We start from the raw sequence: 20,000 nt of genomic DNA, 5'->3' as shown, positions 1-20,000 counted from the left end.
AAGAATCTCGCTGCACCAGCAAATCTCTTGACCAAAAGCAGGGTGATGTTGGCTTACAGCGTAACTACTTCAACAATAGAGAAAGTAGCACCGTTAAATTGTGCAGCATAAAAAAAAAAAAAAAATATTACAAGCACATCAACGCTATATCTACAACAAAACAAAACCTAAACACATCGCCGCTACAGCATACAGCACTTCAAGCACATCCAAGCAAAACAAAACACAACACATTGTCACAACATACATCACACAGCCCACAGCTTGCACAACAACCAAAGCCCATCCACCGCATCAATCACTACAGGCACTACAACCCTACAAATATCCACAACAGCCTGTTATCCCCGCTCGGACTGCTTGTTAAGAGTAACAGCATGATTGAGCCCAATTGCCTCAAGGAGACACCAACGATGGTGCGTCTGATGCCAATAGATGGAGGTCGAGGGGCCCGTTTACCTGTTTACTTGTTTACGTGCTCGTTATTTGTTAACTTTTTTGTCCTTGCAGATTTTTTTCTTGCAGTGTTATTAATTTTCAACCGTAAAATGTAGTTAGAGGCATGCATAGGTCTTTCCAACGCGGACAAATAAATGGTAGCTTTGAGTTTTAGCCCATTTGGTTGGTCCAAATTTCTCGAAAAAAAGTATCAATAGGATATGTGAAAATTGATTTGCAGATTTAATGTCGCTGTATCACTGATCTCCACATTATCGATATACACATCGCAAAGGAAGATAGCTGGTGAATATAACATGGCATCCTGAAAATCCACGCTCTTCGACCCATTGCGGGGGGGGGGGGGTAGAAAGCAAAATAATGGAAATTAAATGAAAAGAAAGAAAGAAAGAAAAACAATGGGAATAAAAAATCATCATTTTATATTTATCATATATTTAATCACGTCACGATGTAGGCCAACCGTTATAAACACGAATCTTTATACCTCAGTCCATATATAAACATGAGAGAGAGAGACGCCTTGTTTACTTCTCACCGTAGCTAGTCTTCATGTACAATATAAAATATTTAAATCATGAAACCAAATTACCTCTTTCCATTGAACCTATGCAGTTTGGTACAGCGTATGTGCGTATTTCATTCGTGTACTTTCGTAATGTCTTATTGTGTGTGTGCGTGTGTGTGTGTGTGTGTGTGTGTGTGTGTGTGTGTGTGTGTGTGTGTGTGTGTGTGTGTGTGTGTGTGTGTGTGTTTGTGTGTGTATGTGTGTGTGAGTAGTTTTTAATCGACTATTTTTATGTATATATATACACCATTTATTTGCATGCTTATCTGCTTACATTATCTACTTTTTATCTTAATTTCATTCTATACAATTTATTATGTACATTATTAGTTTTTCAGTTACTTTATTAAAAAAAAAATAAAGATATAAAAACAAAAATAAAAATATCCAATAAAATGAAAATGAAATGTAAAGGCAAATGCAAATGAAACTGAACATAAAAAAAAGAACAAGAAAAAAGGAAAAATGAAAAACGAAAAGAAAAAGAAAACCAAAAAGAAAAAAAAGAAAAGACAAATAAATAAATAAATATGATAAACAACAATAAATAATAATAATAATAATAATAATAATAATAATAAAAACAAACGAACAATCCTGATACTGAAACCTCCGTGACCTATGTAAACCAAAGCACTTAGTGAATTAGTGAGAGTAAAAAAAAAAAAAAAAAAAAAAAAAAAAAAAAAAAGTGTGTTTACCTTGAAGGTCACGTGTCCGGTATGAGGTTTCGTGGTGGTTGGTTATTTTGTGTTAAATTTATTTCGGTTATTTTTTTCAATATACTTTTGGAGGGTGTTATATATGGCCGCTGAGAGAAAATGGGTGGGGTGGGGGGGGGGGAGGAGAGATGGAGGTGGGAGAGGAGGAGGAGGAGGAGGAGGAGGAAGAGGGGGAAGGAAAGGCGTGAAGAGGAGGAGGAGGAGGAAGAAGGTTAAGGAAAGGGGTGAAGAGGAAGAAGTGGAAGATGAGGGAATGGAAAAGAGGAAGAGGACGAGATGGAGGATTAATAGGAGTAGTAGATGGAAGAAGAGGGGGAGGGAGAAGAGGAAAGGAAGAGGAAGAATACGAAGAAAAAGCAAAAGAAAAAGAGGAAGAGGAAGAAGAAGAGGAAGACAAAGAAACAGGAAAATAAAAGGAGAGATGGATGAAGAGGCTAAGGCGAGCTGGAATGAAACCTAGGGGCCCACGACATGCAGAGGCCCATGCAACTTTCTTTTTTTTTTTTCTTTTCGATGCTGTTAACAGTATGAATGCGGCAAAAGCACCCTTCGAGGCTTCTTTGATACGAGAGGCATTATGGGCATAGGGCCTACATATCCTACAGGCTTATATAGGCTACAACTTAGGGCCTCTCAAGCCTAGGGATCCCCTGAGCTAGAGGTGAATTTCCATGAGCCTTGGGGCCCTATAACGTCATAATACGGACCTGGGTAAGAGGGAGAGGGTGAAGAGGAAAAAAAATGAGAGAAACTGGATGAAGGAGAGGGAGAAAGACGAAGAGAAAGATGAAGAGAAGAGGATATGAAGATGACGAGGAGGCGGAGAGATCAGATGAAAATTCGCTGACAAGAAGAAAGAGAAAAAAGGAAATAAGAAGAGAAAGAGAGAGAGAGAGAGAGAGAGAGAGAGAGAGAGATATTAAGAGAGAGAGGAGAGAGAGAGAGAGGATGAGGAGGAGGAGGAGAGAGAGAGAGAGAGAGAGAGAGAGAGAGAGAAGGAGAAAGAATGAGAGAGAGAGAGAGAGGGAGAGAGAGAGAGAAAAAAAAGACAGGCATACTTGCGTGTATGGGGAAGGGGTGGAGGGGGGGGGAGGTTGTCCTTGGTAGACCATGACAGTTTGTCATTCTAATAAATGTGATTTAGACATGGCAAATGCATGTGACACACAATAGATATTTAACTTTTATAACCTATACATACCAGGCTACTTACGTCTGGTGTAAATATCGATCACCGTATCTCAAAATATAACGTGTTACCTAGGGATAATGAATTGAAAAATTAATTGATTATAGCAGCAAATCATGGTAATAATAATGACAGCAAAGATACCAACACACTGAAAAAAAGAAGAAGGGGAAGAAGAAGAAGAAGAAGATGATGATAAAAGAGAAGGAGGAGAAGGAGAAAGAGGCGGAGGAGGTTGGAGGAGGAGGAGGTTGGAGGAGTAGGAGGAGGTTGGAGGAGTAGGAGGAGGAGGAGGAGGAGGAGGAGGAGGAGGAGGAGGAGGAGGACGAGGAGGAGGAGGAGAAGAAGAAGAAGAAGAAGAAGAAGAAGAAGAAGAAAAAGAAGAGGAAGAAGAGGAAGAAGAGGAAGAAGAAGAATAAAGAGACAAGGAAGAAGAAAAAGTAAAAAAAAAAAAAGAGGAAGAAAAAGAAAAATATTAAATGAAAGACACGGAAGAAAAGCAAAAAGAAAAAAAAAAGAGAAAGAGAAAGAGAAAGAACACAAATAGCTAACGCAAAGTAAACAAAAAAAAAAAAAAAAAAAAATGGATTCGAAACGTAACGTTACTTAGCAGATTCAGTGGAAGTACGAGTCGCGGTCATAACGTCACAACTGTCATTTAACGTGCAACCGGCAAGTATTTAGAGAACAATACTTGGCAGGGATATTGCAAGGTCATTAAAGCCAAACATCTATGCAATGCAGACAGTGTGTGCAACCTTTTGTGTGTGTGTGTGGCCTTTTTTTCGACTCCTGGCTGCTTCGAAGCTTCGGTGACTCATCGCTATGATTCTTTGAGGTGCGTGTTTAATAATGGTTGATGGATAATACAGATAAATGTGCTAGACATCAGAGGTCATATAGTACAATGGTAAAGTATAATGGCGAAGAGGGTAGAAAGATATGAGTTAATGAATATGATAAGTGGACAGACGAAGGGGACGAGGAAGAGAAGGTGAGGGGGGGGGGGAGAAAGGGCTTGAGGGCTGAGGTCCAAGGAAATTGTTTCTACGCCCCCCCCCCTAAAGAAAGGACAGTCAAAGAAAGGAGGTGGAGGAGGAAGAGGAGGAGGAAGGGGGGGGGGAGGTGTTTGGGATTATTGTTAGTGTAATTGTTGTTGTTGAGGAGGAGGAGGAGGAGGAGGAGGAGGAGGAAGGAGGGAGGGAGGGAGGAAGGGAAGGAGGTGGAGGAGGAGGGGGGGGGGGAGGAAGGGGGAGGTGTTTAGGATTATTGTTAGTGTAATTGTTGTTGTTTTTATTGGTGTTCTTCCTGTTAATGTGATGATAATGATTATGGCACTACTAATAATAACGGTAATGATAATAATAACAATGGTGATAATGAAAATAGGAATGTTAATAATAATATTGATAATAATGAGAATGATGACTATCATTATTATTATTTTTATGTGATGATGATGATGATGATGATGATGATGATGATGATGATGATGATGATGATGATGAATGATAATGATAATGATAATGATAATGATAATGATGATAATGATTATGATGATGATGATGATTGTCATTATAAATAAATACATATATATATTATATATATATATATATATATATATATATATATATATATATACACTTTTTTTCCTCTGGAAACAAGACTATTCGTTTGAGCTTCAATAATTATTTTGTTACTTCCTTAGTGGTTTGTGTTGCCATTATAGTAAAGCGGGCAATATATATCAATCTCAGTTAATCTATTTACTGTGTTTTGATTTAGTTATTCTTTTCTTGACTGTATTGTGGAGTATGAAATGAGGTTAGGAGAGGGGGGGGATATACATTAATTTAAATGCCTTTTTTTAGGGGGGAAAGCCCGGACCCAGATAGAGATCGTGCGAGAGGAGTATAGGCAGGGTTTATAGAGAGGACGTAGATCTTATATAGAATTGTTTCCTGGAAAAAAGGAAACAAACGATAAAGATTTTACTCTTTTTGTTGCCCTTCCGGCTAGATCGGTGAATCCCCTATCTTCAAAAACAATAGATTATAACAAAGAGCGGCTTCTCCTCTCTCCTCTCTCTCTCTATTTCTCTTTTCTCTTCTTTCTCTCTCCTTATAAAAAATTTTTTTAAAAAAAATAAATTAAAATAATATTTTTAAATAAATATAATTTTTTTTTTTTTTTGGGGAAGATTGTTTTTATATTTTAAAAATTTTGGGTTTAAAAATATAAAGGGATAATTTTTTTTATATTTATTTTTGTTTATTATTTTTTTAAATTATTTTTTTAAAAATTAAATTTAAAAAAAAATTTTTTTAAAATTATTTGTTTTAAATTTTTCCCAAAATTTATTTTATTTATTTTTAATTAAAAACATTTCTTTTTCCAACTTTCTTTTTTTATTTTCTTTTCCTTTTTTTTTTGTTTAGTTCAAAGGGTTTAACCCCCTTAAATCTTTATAAAGGGATTTAAAAAATTTATCAGCTTTGGGGAGAAATCTTTTTAAAGGGTGGTTTTTGGGTTCAGGGGGGTTTAAATCCTTTTAGGGGTTTAAAAAAAATTTTATTAATAGGGGGTTTATACCTAAATTCTTTTTTTTCCCTTTTCGTTTTTCCGTTAAATCTTTTTTTTTTGATAAAAGGGGAAACCCCCCCTTTTTCCCTAACCGCAATACCTCCCCCCGGGTTTAAAGTGGGGGGGGCCCCCAAAAAAAAAAATCCCCCTCCCCTCAATATTCTCCTCCTCTCTTTTCTCTTCTCTCCCTTCTCTCCCCTTTTTTTCTTGGTCTCCCTTTATCTCCTCTCTCTCTTTCCCCGCTCTTTTTGGTTCTTTTCCTCCCCTTCTCTCTCCTCTCTCTCCTCCTTTCTCTTTTTTTTTTTTTTCCCCTTTCCCTTCTTTTCTCTTTTCTCTCTCTCTCTCCACACCTAACCATCCTTCATCCTCTCTTTTCCTCCCTTCTCCCTTTCCTCCCTCTCTTCCTCCCTTCCCCCCTTCCTTTTCTCCCCTCTTTCCCTCCCATCTATCCACCCCATCCACTCTCCCTTATTGCCTCCCTCCCTCCCTCCTTCTCACCCCACCCCCCCCTCCTTCCTTTCCCTCCCCCCCCTCCTCTCTCTTTCACCTTTCCACCCCCCTCTCCCTTATTCCCTCCCTCCCTCCCTCTCTCCTTCCCCTTCAGTTCCCTTTTTAACACCTCTCCTTCCATTCTCCTTTTCTTGTCACTAAGCCACTAACTTGTCGCGAGTCTTATACTTGAGGTAAACGATAGTTAGTGAAAGCAGAGAGGGAAAAGGAGCGTTCAGTTAACCTTGTGATGAATGAAGGTGAGGTGAAGATAGAGGGCGAAGGAGGAGGAGGAGGGAGGGAGGGGGGAGGGGGGGGGGTGGGTGGGAGGAGGAAGGAGGAGGGGGAGGAGGGGGGGGAGGGAGAAGGAGGGGGAGGGAGGGAGGGAAAAAGGGGGGGGAGGGGGAGGGGGGGGGAGGAGGGGAGGAGGGGAGGAGGAGGGGGAGGAGGAGGAAGGAGGGGGGAGAAAAGAGAGAGAGAGAGGGAGAGAGAAAAGAGAGAGAGAAGAGAGAGAGGAGAGGAGAGAGAGGAAGAGAGAGAGAGAGAGAGAGGGAGGGGGGGGGGGGGGGAGGAGGAGGGGGGAGAAAGAATAAGAATAAGAATAAGAATAAGAAGAAAAAAAGAAAAGATAAGAAAAGAAGAAAGAAGAAAAGGGGGCGGTGGAGGTGAAAAGAAGAAAAAAAATAGAGAAGAAAGAGAGGAAAAGGAGAAGGAGGAAAAAAGGGGGGGAGGAGGGGGAAAAAAAATGTTGAGGTAGTGTTAATAGTAGTAGCGGTAGTAATAATAGTAATAATGGTAAAAGTAGTAGTAACCAAAGACTTAACCAATACTAGCAGCAGTAGGAGGTAGAGGAAAAGGAATAATAGATTTGAATTAAATTTAAAAGTAAAATCAGAAGTAGTTGTCGGATGAATACGAACGTACTAGGAAACGACATGCATCAAGTACCGTATTTTCACATTTCTCTTCATGCCTAAAATCTCTCCTTCTATATGTAAATTTAGTGAAAATGAATAAAAAAGGAAATAGAAAGAATACGAAGGAATGAAGAAGAAAAGGGTAGAAAGGAATTGACAAAACATATCGAGTCGTTTGGTGCTAAATAAATTCTTTAGACAAATTAATAATTCATGTTTTACGCTGTGAAAGCGATTTGTAATCCGTTCGCCGCTCTTAATTGCGATAAACGAGTTAATTAGAAAACGAGTTCAGACCATAGCTATCACTTACGTATCATTTATTTTTATAATTCGATCATTTATCCATCTCAGCAATTACCTCTTGCGCTCGTTACCCCGTGATAGTTTACTAATCGACGCTGACGAGCTATTGATTTTTTGTATATATATCGTTTTATTTTTTTTAGAGCATTACGATAACCAGTTTATGTCTGGACTTCCGTAATTTACGCTCGTAGCCCAACAACGCAAGTTCACACTCTCGCAAAAGCAATGCGTAAACCATCCTCCTTTGCGCTCTCATTAGTCGCTTGTCCGCCACCGTCTCCCTGCGGTTCGTCCTCATCAAGAACAAGTACAGAAGCATAAATCAGCAATCATTATTGCGTTGGCCCAAATAGCCTCCAACTGAGTGGTTACAGGTATACTGTTCCCGGTACTTCATTTCTCTCACTTACATGTAGCCGGTCAAACTTGTTCGCTAATCAACTTATTCCCCTTACCCTCCTTGCCCGTCCTTTAAGGTCTCCTGGTCCCGTACCTACCCACCCCTGACCCTTTGTCTATCCTTTGGGGGTGTTACAAGGTATTTCTAAATTCCCACTCCTAGGTTCTCCTGGCTACCCGCCTAGGTTCCCTATATATATGTATATATATATATATATATATATATATATATATATATATATATATATATATATATATATATATATCTTTGGTTACTTAAATCATCCATTGGTGTTCCCTATGTAATCCCTGGTCTCCTAGCTATCCAGGGATTACTCTGTCTTGTCGTTTTTTTTTCTTATCTGTCCCCTTGTTCCCTACATATCTTTTGGGTGGTCCCTTAACTACGTCAAAGAATTCCATAGTGGGCTCTAAATACCCAACCTCGCTGGTTCAACCCTAGAAGTGCCTGCTCTGTCCGGTAATGTCTCCCTCCCCCCAACCTACTCTCTAACACTCCTCTTTCTCCGAAGTGTCCCTTGTCACTTCACTCTGCGCCTAGTCTCCTATCCCCTACCCCCACCTCCCTCGCTATCCCGAGCCTCTGACTATCCCCGGAACATTCTGTCTATCCCCGCTTATCCTTTCTTGTGCAGGGACGAAAGGAGAACAGTTCTCTTCACACCTGCGCGTTATCTCCCAGACAACAAACACACAACCTTCACGACGTTATCTAAAGGGAGTGATGAGGAGTCGGGGTTTTTGCGTTAGAGGGTTGTGAGTCTTTTGTTCTTGTGGGTGAGTAATGGCGCTGAGGTTGGTGGTAAGAGAGAGAGAGAGAGAGAGAGAGAGAGAGAGAGAGAGAGAGAGAGAGAGAGAGAGAGAGAGAGAGATGAGAGAGCAGAGAGAGAGAGGAAGAGAGGAGAGAGAGAGGAGAGACAGAGAGACAGACAGATAAACACACACACACACACACACACACACACACACACACACACACACACACACACACACACACACACACATACACACACACAGATAAATGACGTTTAATATTTTGCTATAAAAAGAAGACAACATGGCAACAGCATACTTCAAAACACGTGTCAGAAACGAAACTCGAAAAGAGAGAGAGAGAGAGAGAGAGAGAGAGAGAGAGAGAGACCGAGAGAAAGAATGAGCCAAAGAATGACATACATCCAACGAGATGCAAAAATGTCCATCCGTAATGAGCGCTCGTGGGAAGCCCTGAATGCAGACACAGGCATATGGTGAGCACATGTATAGTGAGAAAGACATTAACTGATCATATCCCGTCTCCATGTGGACGTTGCACCATCACTCACCGCAACCAGGTTATCAAGCATGTCGGGCGAAGTAAACAAATGCAGATGACTAAAAGATTGTGTAGAAACGAGTGCTGGCAGCCGTTCAAACACGCGTACTCTCTGGTGCGTACTTGCATATGAACTGAAAACATTGGGGTTTATTTGAAAAAGGCGAATGCTATTGTTATAGGGGGGGGGGGGGGGGGGGTATTATTTTTAAAAAGTAAAAATTTTTTAAAATTTAAAAATTATTTTTTTGGGGGTAAAGTTTTGATTTTGGTAAGTTTTAAAAACGGAAGGGGAAAAAACGGAATCTTAAGTAAACAGAAAAAAAAAAAAATTTTGACCTTTTAAAATCCGGAAAAGAAAAAAAGAAAAAATTTGAAATCTCAGAAAAGGAGGAAGAACAAGAATGACACGAAAAAAACCAAAAAACAAAAAAAAAACAAAAAAGAAGAAAGAAAAAAAAAAAAAAAAAACCAGCAAACGCAGGTAAACAGGAAAAGAACCCAAAAAGGGGAAAAAAAGACGGAAAAAAAACCCCAAAAAATTTAAAAACCGCGGAAAGGGGAAATAGAAAATAAACCCCAAAAAATCCCCCACTAAATCGGGGCGAAAAACCTAAAAGGGAAGAAAAACCCCGAGCCGCCCCCCACCCCCCCCTTGGTAGGGGTGGGGGGAAAAAATTTTAAAAAAAATTTTGCTTGCCGGGGCCCTTTTCAAAAATTTGTGTTTTCTTTTAGGTTTTGGGGGGGAGGGGGGATGGTCGAATGGGTTTTAAAATGTTTTCCCTTTTTTTTGGAAATTTTTTTCCCCGTTGGGTTTTTTTTTTAAAGGGGGGTGGGGGGGGTTTTGGGGGGGGTTTTTTTTTTTTAACGCTTGGTCAGTGTTTGTTGGGGTTTGTCCCCCCTTTCTTTTTTTTTTCTTTTTTTCTTTTTTTTTTGGTCCCCCTTTTTTTGGGTTTTTTTTTTCTTTTCTTTTTTCAGGGTTTCGGGTTGTTTCCCCCGTCGGTGCTTTCTTTTTTTTCTCTTATTTCTTTCTTCTGGGCCCTTGCTTTCCTTTTCTTCTCCTCTTTTCTCCTTTCTCTCTCTCTTTCTCTCTCTTCTTCTCTCTGTTACTCCCCTCTTTTGTTTTTCTCTTTTCTCTTCTCTTCTCTCTCTTCTTTCTCTCTTCTTCTCTCTTTTCTCTTTTCTCTTCTTCTCTGTCTCTCTCTCCTGTCTCTCTCCCCTTCTTCTCTCCCCCTCTTCTCTCTTCTCTCTCCTCCTCTGCCTCTTTCTCTGTCTCTGTCTCTGTCTCTCTCTCTCTCTCTCTCCTCTTCTCTCTCTCTCTCTTTCTCCTTCTTTTTCTCTCTCTCAGTCTCTCTCTCTCTCCTCTTCTCTCTCTCTCCCCATACCATCATCTCTCTTTCTCTCTCGAAAATCACTAAAAAAAAAAAAAAAAAAAAAAAAATCTGAATCACAAACACACGACTAGATATATTCGAACAATTAATACAACAGAAAGAAAAACTGGCTTAGCAAGCACGTTATTATTCCTGGATAGCATAAGTATAAAGATTCAAAGGGGCAAAAAAGACGCACTCACCTTTCCTTGCACCAAAGCATATGTTATCTTTAATGGTGTTAATGAAAATTATGATAAATATTAAATCACTAATGAAAGGATACTATACTCTATACTCATATATATATATTCACTTACAAACACACACATATATAAATACACATACAGGCACACACACATACATACATACATACATACATACATACATACATACATACATACATACATACATACATACATGCATACATACTACATAACATACATACATACATACATACACATACATACATAAATACAATTTAAAAACATACATACATACAACAACTACAACAACAACAATATAACATATATATATATATATACATAAATAATAAAAAAAAATATATATATAATATATATATATATATATATATATATATATATATATATATATTATATATGTATATATATATATATATATAAAATATATATATAATATATATATATTTATATATTATACACACACACACAACACACACACACATATATACACACGAATGCGAATATATGTTTATATATCATTGTGTTAAGTTACGCAGATTTATAAATACGAATGTGTGAGTGGACATGTATGCAAGTCAGTGCATGTCCGTGTGTGTTTTGCGTATGAGCGTCAGATTGTTTGTGTTCACTTGATATAGTAAGCTAATCATTTCTTTACAAGAAAAGGGAGAAAAAGAAGGAGTCACACCACCGCCGCATTCCTGAGGGAGCATTTGAACTCCCACACAAAGCTTCACGTCCCTAATCTTTGCTCTTCCCATCGTGAACGTGTGAATTCTGAGTGTACGTTATTCCACGTTCGTCATCCCAGTAGTCTTGCGAATAAACACGAGTCAAATACTATGTTATCATAGTATTTGATATATATAGATAGATAGATAGATTGATTGATTGATTGATTGATTGATTAATTGATTGATTGATAGATAGATAGATAGATAGATAGATAGATAGATAGATAGATTGATAGATAGATAAATAGATAGATAGATGGATAGATAGATGGATGGATAGATATATATATAGATAGATAGTTACATAAATAAATATATGTGTTTATGTGTGGGTGTACGCGCGCGTATATATACGTATATATATATATAATATATATATATAATATTTTTATTATATACTATATAAAATATATTATAATTTTAATTTTATATATAAACACAAACAATAAATCAAAAAACAAAACAACAAAAAACACACAAAACAAACACAACCAAAAAACACATATTATAATATATATATATAATATATTTTAATATATATATATATTATATATAAAATATATATATATATACAAAATATATATATATATATATATATAAAATATATATATATATATATATTATATATATATATATATATATATATATAATAAAATATATATTTATAATATAATATATATATATATATATATACTGTACATAACAAAAAAAAAAAAACAAAAAAAACCAACAAAAAAGACAACACACAAAAAAAAAAAAAAAACTATATATATTATATTATATGTATGTTGTATGTATGTATGTTATATATAATATAAAATAAATTAAAAAAAAAATAATATATATAAATAATAATTTTATAATATATTATATATATATAATCTATATATATATATATATATATATATATATATTATATTAATATATATAATAGTAAAAACTCTCTACCGTATTGATACATTGGTAGAAAAACCCACAATCACAAACTGGATTTATCAAAAACGAGACAACAGTTCCGAAATCATATATATACATACATACATATATATATATATATATATATATATATATATATATATATAATTATATATAATAACATCCCAAAAACAACAACCACACACACAAAACACACACACACACACACCACACACAACACACCACACACACAAACACACAAAAACACACACACAACACACACACACACACAAAACACACACACAAGAGACACACACACATATCACCAACAATTATTACCTAAGTAACTACTCTCCTGGGGAAGGGTCATGGGTCACCCACTCACTATAAAGACCCAATCAACATGACGTCAACATGGCGCCAAGTAGTTCGTCAAACGCCACATCGGTTATGGCACCAAAAACAAAAAAAAAAAAAGAAAGAAGAAGAGAAGAAAGAAAAAGAAGAAGAAAAAGAAGAAGAAGAAAAAGAAGAAGAAAAGTAAAGAAAAGAAGAAAAAGGGGAGGAAAAGAAAGAAAAGAAAAAAAAAAATATGTGTATGTGTGTGTATGTGTGTCCTACCCCCCCCCCCCTTCCCTCCCTCCCTTCCTCCCTTTCTCCTTCCCTCTTCCTTCTCCCCATTATTCCGTTCTCTCTCTTCCTCCCATTCTCTCACCACCGCGCCCAGCAACACCTCTTCTTATAAGGAAAAAGAGGAAGAGGAAGGAGGAAGAGGAGAAGAAGGAGGAAGAGAAAGGAGAAGAAAATGGAAGTAGAGAGAAAAGAGAGAAAAGAAGAGAATGAGAAAAGGAAGATAAAGAAAGGGAGAAAGGATAGAATGGATAAAGAGAGATGGAAAATGTAACAAGAAACATAAGGCCAAAGAAGAAGGGGAAAGAAGGATGGAGGGAAAGGAAGAAATTAATAAACGAAGGTAGAAAGGAAAGAGAGAAGATAAGAAAGCTAGAATTATGATAGTAAGGGTGAAGAAATTTGGGAAGAAGGAAATGATGCGGAAATGAAGAAAATAAAGTTTTAAGTTATGAGAGAGATAAAAAAGAGAAAAACAAAAACAAACTGCAAAAAAAGAAGAGAAAACAAAACCAAGAAAGGAAGAAATAATTAAATAAAGATGGAAATATATTACAAAAAAAAGAATAAAAAAAAAAAACGGATAGTCATCACCCTTTTAGCAGAGCACAACGAAGCAATTTTCTCACTCGTGTCCCAACAGAGCGCCCGTTGCTCTGTTCACCCCCCCCCCCACCCCGCCGCTTGCTTGGGGTTGGGGGGGGGGAGAGGGAGATGGGGAGCGTTGCTAGCGACTGGCATGGGGGAAGGGGGGAGGGGGGAGAGGCTCTGAGGGGATAGTGGGTGGGTCTGTCTGTCTATTTGCCTGTCTATATGAATGCAAACACACACACACACACACACACACCACAACACACACACACACACACAACACACACACACAACACACACACACACACAAAAAATACAAAAATATATATATATATATATATATATATATATATATATATATATACATATATTCATAGCCATATCCAGTATTCGACAATATAAACAAGGAACCTCTATAAAATTAAGGCACCTGGTGACTCGAAACCGCGAACCGGACTCTTAACCCACTCGGCCATCGAGGCGAGGGACACAAGGCGCGGATTGGAGGCGGGATTTGCGTGATTCCTTTTCTTCGTGTGTGTGTGCGTGTGTGTGTGTTCTTGTTATTATTGTATTTGTTATTATTATTATTGTTATCATTATCATCATAATTATCATCATCATCATCATCATCATCATTATCATTATTATTATTATTATTATTATTATTATTATTATTATTATTATTATTATTATTATTATTATTATTATTATTATTATGATTTTTTTTTTTTTTTTTTTTATTTTTTTTCATTGTTATTATTATTATTATTCCATTATTATTATTATTGTTCTATTATTATTATTATATTATATTATTATTATATTATTATTATAGTATATTATATTATATTATTATTTCACATTATATTATTATATCATATACATAATATTTCATTATATGTTAGCTTATATTATTATTATTTTATTAATTATCATTATCATATTATATTTTATTATTATATTTATTATTATTAAATTCTTATTTATTATTAATATATTATAATTATATATCATATTTCATAATTATCTTATCACTATTATTACATCATTATTATTTCTAGCGTACTCATTATATTATATATTTTTATATTACATTATCTTAATTCTTATTTATGTTATCATCATACCTTTTATTATTTTCATAATTAGCTCTAATCAATTTATTTCATATTATAGTTTCACATTATTATTACATCATATATATATATATTATATATTATGATATAAAAGAAAATATATATTATAATTTTTATGATATCAACAACATCCTTTACATACATTTTTTCACTTACACCTACATTTTCATTCACCAAATCACATTTATATATATATATATATATTATAATATATATTATTATATATATATTATTATATAATATATTTATATATATTTTCACAACACACATATCTACCAAACCACACAACATACACTCATATATATATATATATTATATATATATTATATATATATTATAATATATATATATTATAACTGTATATATATATTATATATACAACTTAAAAAATATACTAAAAAAAACGTATATTATTATATTCTTACACAATTAATATATAATATCAGAAAAAGATAAGTAGGAGAGTGAATAGAGTTACAGAATATCAGACTGAGAAAGGAAAATTGACTAAAGAAGAAAGTATTATTATTTTAAAGAATTGAAAAGAAGAGAAGAACGAGAGAAGAGAAGAGAGAGAGAGAGAGAGAGACAGACAGACAGAGAAGAGACAGAAGACGAGAGAGAGCGAGAGAGCAGAGACAGAGAGAAAGAGAAGAGAGAGAGAGGAGAGAGAAGGAAGAGAGAGAAGAGAGAAGAGACAGAGAAGACGACAGAGACAGAGAGAGAGAGAGAAGAGAGAGAGAGAGAGGAGAGAGGAGAAAGAGAAGAGAGAAGGAGAGAGAGAGAGAGAGAGAGAGAGAGAGAAAAGAGAGAGAGAGAGAGAGAGATGAGGGGAGAGAGAGAGAGAGAGAGACATAGAGACAGAGAGAGAGAGACATAATAGAGAGAGAGAGAGAGAAACATAGAGACAGAGAGAGAGAGAGAGAGAGAGAGAGAGAGAGAGAGGGAGAGAGAGAGAGTGTAAAAGGCTATCATCCTTAGTACAATGGTGAACAGAGGGTAGTTATGCTTGTTAACGGCTTGACTCTTTATTTCTGAGAGTTGACACCACGAAGTATAACATGTTTAGTTATACGGGTTATAGGGCCGCGCGGAGGTCACGGTCAGCTGCCCGGAGAGAGGGCGGAGCTGACCTTAGTGCGGTGGTAGCTTAGCACGAACTCTCGGTCAAACGAGGTCAGATATAAAATGTGACCTCCGCCCTCGCTGAGCAGGTGGTTCTTATTTGGGACATTTGGATCCACGTGGAAAACAGCCACGTGGTCCACTGGTAATAGAAATATAATTATCCACATCCTGTAACAGAAATAGAATTATCCACATCTTATAGAGAGAGAGAGAGAGAGAGAGAGGAGAGAGAGAGAAGGAGAGAGAGAGAGAGGAGATCGGAAGAGGAGAGAGGGAAGAGAGGGGAGATGGAGAGAAGAGAGAGAGGGGAGAGAGAAGAGAGAGAGAGAGAGAGAGAGAGAGAGAGAGAGAGAGAGAGACAGAGACAGAGAGACAGAGAGAGAGAGAGATCAAGCTAAAAATAGACCGATTTAAAAGCAGAGGGCGCTTACAAGAAGAAGATATGAAAGGGGCGTTAGCGAGTTGTCTGCCTCCTCTCATGACCTGGTTCCTGGGAGGTCAAGTGTGAAGAAGAAGGAGGGATAAAGATGGAGAAGATAGAGGAGAAATAGGAGGAGAAAAAGGATGGAGAAGGAAGAGTAAATGGATGAAGAAGAGGGTGATGAGGATGAGGTTGATGATGATGATGATGATGATGATGATGATGATGATGATGAGAAGGAGGAGGAGGAAGAGGAGTAAGGAAGGAAGGAAGGAAGCAGAAAGGAAGAGAAAGAGGTAAAAGAAGACGTTGGGAGTGGATGAGGATGAGGATAAGGTTGATGAGGAAGAGGATGATGATGATTATGATGATGAGGAGGACGAGGAGATGAGGATGAAGATAAGAAGAAGAGGAATTAGAAGAAGATGGATGGAAGAGGAGGTGAAAGAAAACAAGAAGAGAAAGAAGAAGATAGATGGAAGAAGAAAGAGAGATGAAAAAGAGATAATAACTAAATATGAGGGCGAGATGACTGAGAAAAATAAAAGAAGAAAAGAAAACAACATAAAAAAAAACACAAAAAGCCCCCCCCCCCAAAAAAAAAAAAACCCACACATAAAAAAAAAAAAGACAAAAGAACTTACAAGAAAACAAACAAGCAAACAAACAAACAAACAAAGGCCCCGAGAGCCAGGATCGGCTTAAACAACGTCTCAGCAAAAAAAAAAAAAAAAAAAAAAAAAAAAACAGGAATAAACCACAAGGAAGAGAAACAGGAACAGACACAGAATGACAGAAGCCAAGCAGCTGTTGGCAGTTGCAAGGAGCCGGCACTTGCAACCTCCATTGTTGTTGGGTTTTTGTGCTCACTGTATGGGAGAGAAATGCAACATTAATACTATTAATACTATTAATACTATTGATGTGTAATTTTATTATTGAGTTTGCTTAATTTTCGATTAGTAATAGAAAAGACAAATGCTTATTATGATGGATAATTAATGACAAAGAAAAAAAAAGAGAGAAAAAGAGGGAAATACGAAGAGAAAAAAAAGATGCAGAATAAAAAAAAAATGTAAATTGATAAAAAAAAAAAAAAAACATAGAGTTGATTGAAAAAACAAAGATACAGAAGAAAAAAAAAAAAAAATAAAAGTAAAATAAAAACGAAATAGAGAAAAATACTCAAATAATAAAAAAAATACGTAAAGGTGATTTAAAAAAAATAATATGAATACGAAAGAAGAATGATAAAGAATAACGGAATACAAAACTAAAAAGAAATGAAAAAAACACAATAAACCAAGAAAAATAAAGAGAAAACAAGAAAGAAAATACCAATAAAAAATCCAAAATTAAATCCTACCTGGCACCCCCACCCCACCCCCCCAATATACACCTAGGCCTACATAATTCCCCCTACAGGCCGCTCCTCCCACACAAATCTCATAACACAACCAATATATACACAACCCCCCCCCCCACACACACACAACCAAACCGAAAATCCCCACACATAATCACCCCCCACACGTACCTCCCCCCCCCCCCATAAACCCCCACAGTACCCCAATACCCATCCCCACTCCCCACACATACATACCCCAACACTCCTTCTAAGTGCTCCCCTCCCCCTCCCCCTCCCCACACGCACACGCAAGTACCGCCACACGTAACGCTCCCCATCCTCCCCCCCCCCCATCCAATAAAACCCTTAATACCTGCTCCCTCACATATCACCCCCCCCCCACAAACTCCTCACACATACCCCCTCTCCCCCCAACATTTCTCCCATGCCTGCCCGACCCCCAACACTTCTCCCACGCCCCCCCCACACACTTATTTGAAGCCTCCTCCCTCCCCTTTCGTGTCTAAGAAAAGGAAGCCTTTGGCAAGAAACGATCAGAGACACACACGAGTCTTATTTAGGATTTAAGTATTTAAAGGATTCAAAGTTTTAAGGATTTAATGGTTTTTAGGATTTAATTTTAGGGTTTTATAATTCTAAGGATATAATTTTGGGATTTTGTAACTTTAGGTATTCAATTTTTGATCTTTAAAATTTTAGGGATATAAACTTAGGATTTTATCATTTTCCAGGATTTCATTTTAGGATTTTATCATTTTAGGGATATGATTTAGGAACTTTAAAGATTTTATCCTAGGGTTTTGTTATTTTAGGATATAATTTAGGATTTCCTGTTAGGATGTCTGGGATTCATGTTAGGATTTTCGGATGATTCACCGCGTGTCTTTTCGTTGTCTGTTCCTGAAAGAGTTGAGAAGGTAATGAGAGAGAAAGGGAGAAAGGAGAAAAGAGAGAGAAGGAGACAGAGGAAGAGAGAAGGGAGGACGAAAGAGGGAGAAAAGAGAGAAGAGAGGGAAAGGGAGAGGTAGGGGAGAGAAGGGAGGAAGGGAGAGGGAGACAGAAGAGGAGAGAAGTGAAGGCGGGAAGGAAGGAGAAAGGGGAGAAAGGAAAGGAGAGAGGAAAGAGAGAGAGAGAAAGGAAGAGAGAAGGGAAAACTGGAAAGGGAAGGAGAGAGGGAGGGAAAGGAAGAAGAGGAGAGAGGAGGTATGAGAAAATGAGTATCTTCAGTGCAAGGTTTCGAATATATAATTATATATTCGTCAGAAATAATGCATTTCTATCTATCTATCTATCTATCTGTCTATTTATAGATAGATAGATAGATAGATAGATAAATAGAGGGATAGATAGATAGATAGGTAGATAGGTTGATAGGTAGATAGATAGATAGATAGATACTGAAAGACACACAGACAGACAAATAGATAGATAGATAGAAAGATAGATAGGTAGGCAGGTTGATAGAGAGAGAGAGAGAGAGAGAGAGAGAGAGAGAGAGAGAGAGAGAGAGAGAGAGAGAGAGAGAGAGAGAGAGAGAGAGAGAGAGAGAGAGAGAAGCGAAGGAGAGGCAGAGGAGTAAGGGAGAGAGAAAGCGAAGGAGAGGCAGAGGAGTAAGGGAGAGAGAAAGCGAAGGAGAGGCAGAGGAGTAAGGGAGGATTATTTTGATATAGCCTACGTCATATCACTCGTAAACTCACACATACAGATACACAACCCTGCCTCCCCCCCCTACACACACACACGTACACACACCACACACACACACACACACACACACACACACACACACACACACACACACACACACACACACACACACACACACACACACACACACACACACACACACACAAGCACACCCTGTATAAACTAGGATGTTGCGTCAGAGTCTTCACTTTGCATATAACTTTTCTCTATGAAGATCTGCATCCTCCAAAGAGCATCCTGAAGGCGAGATGTAAGCTTGACGGAGGCTGCGTGAGTGAGGGAGAATGCGGGAGATGAAAACTGTGCTTGTGATGATGTTTGAGCGTAATGATACTTATGGTGATAATGCTGATGGGAAAGGTGATGATAATGATAATGGTTGTTGCTCTTGTTATCACTGTTGTTGTTGTTATTGGTATTGCTATTATTGGATGAAAAAATTCATAACGATAATAATTTTACTAATTTGTATTCCACCATACTTGCTACTACCCCCACTACTACTGCTACTATTACTACTACTACTATGCCCACAATTACCACGACCGCTACTGTTACAACAACAACTACAAATACTATTACTACTACCACAGCTACTACTACTGCTACTACTACTGTTGCTACTACCACCAATGCTACTACTACAACTACTATTATTGATACTGCAACGTTTACCGCAACTAATATTACTATTACAATCATTACAACTACCACCACTACTACTAATAGTATTGCTACTACTACTATAACTACTATTACTATTACTACTGCTACTACTACTACTACTATTACTATTAC

This window comes from Penaeus monodon, chromosome 6 (assembly GCF_015228065.2).
Source record: "Penaeus monodon isolate SGIC_2016 chromosome 6, NSTDA_Pmon_1, whole genome shotgun sequence".
Classification (NCBI taxonomy): domain Eukaryota; kingdom Metazoa; phylum Arthropoda; class Malacostraca; order Decapoda; family Penaeidae; genus Penaeus; species Penaeus monodon.
Note: the sequence above shows the minus strand (reverse complement) of the source record.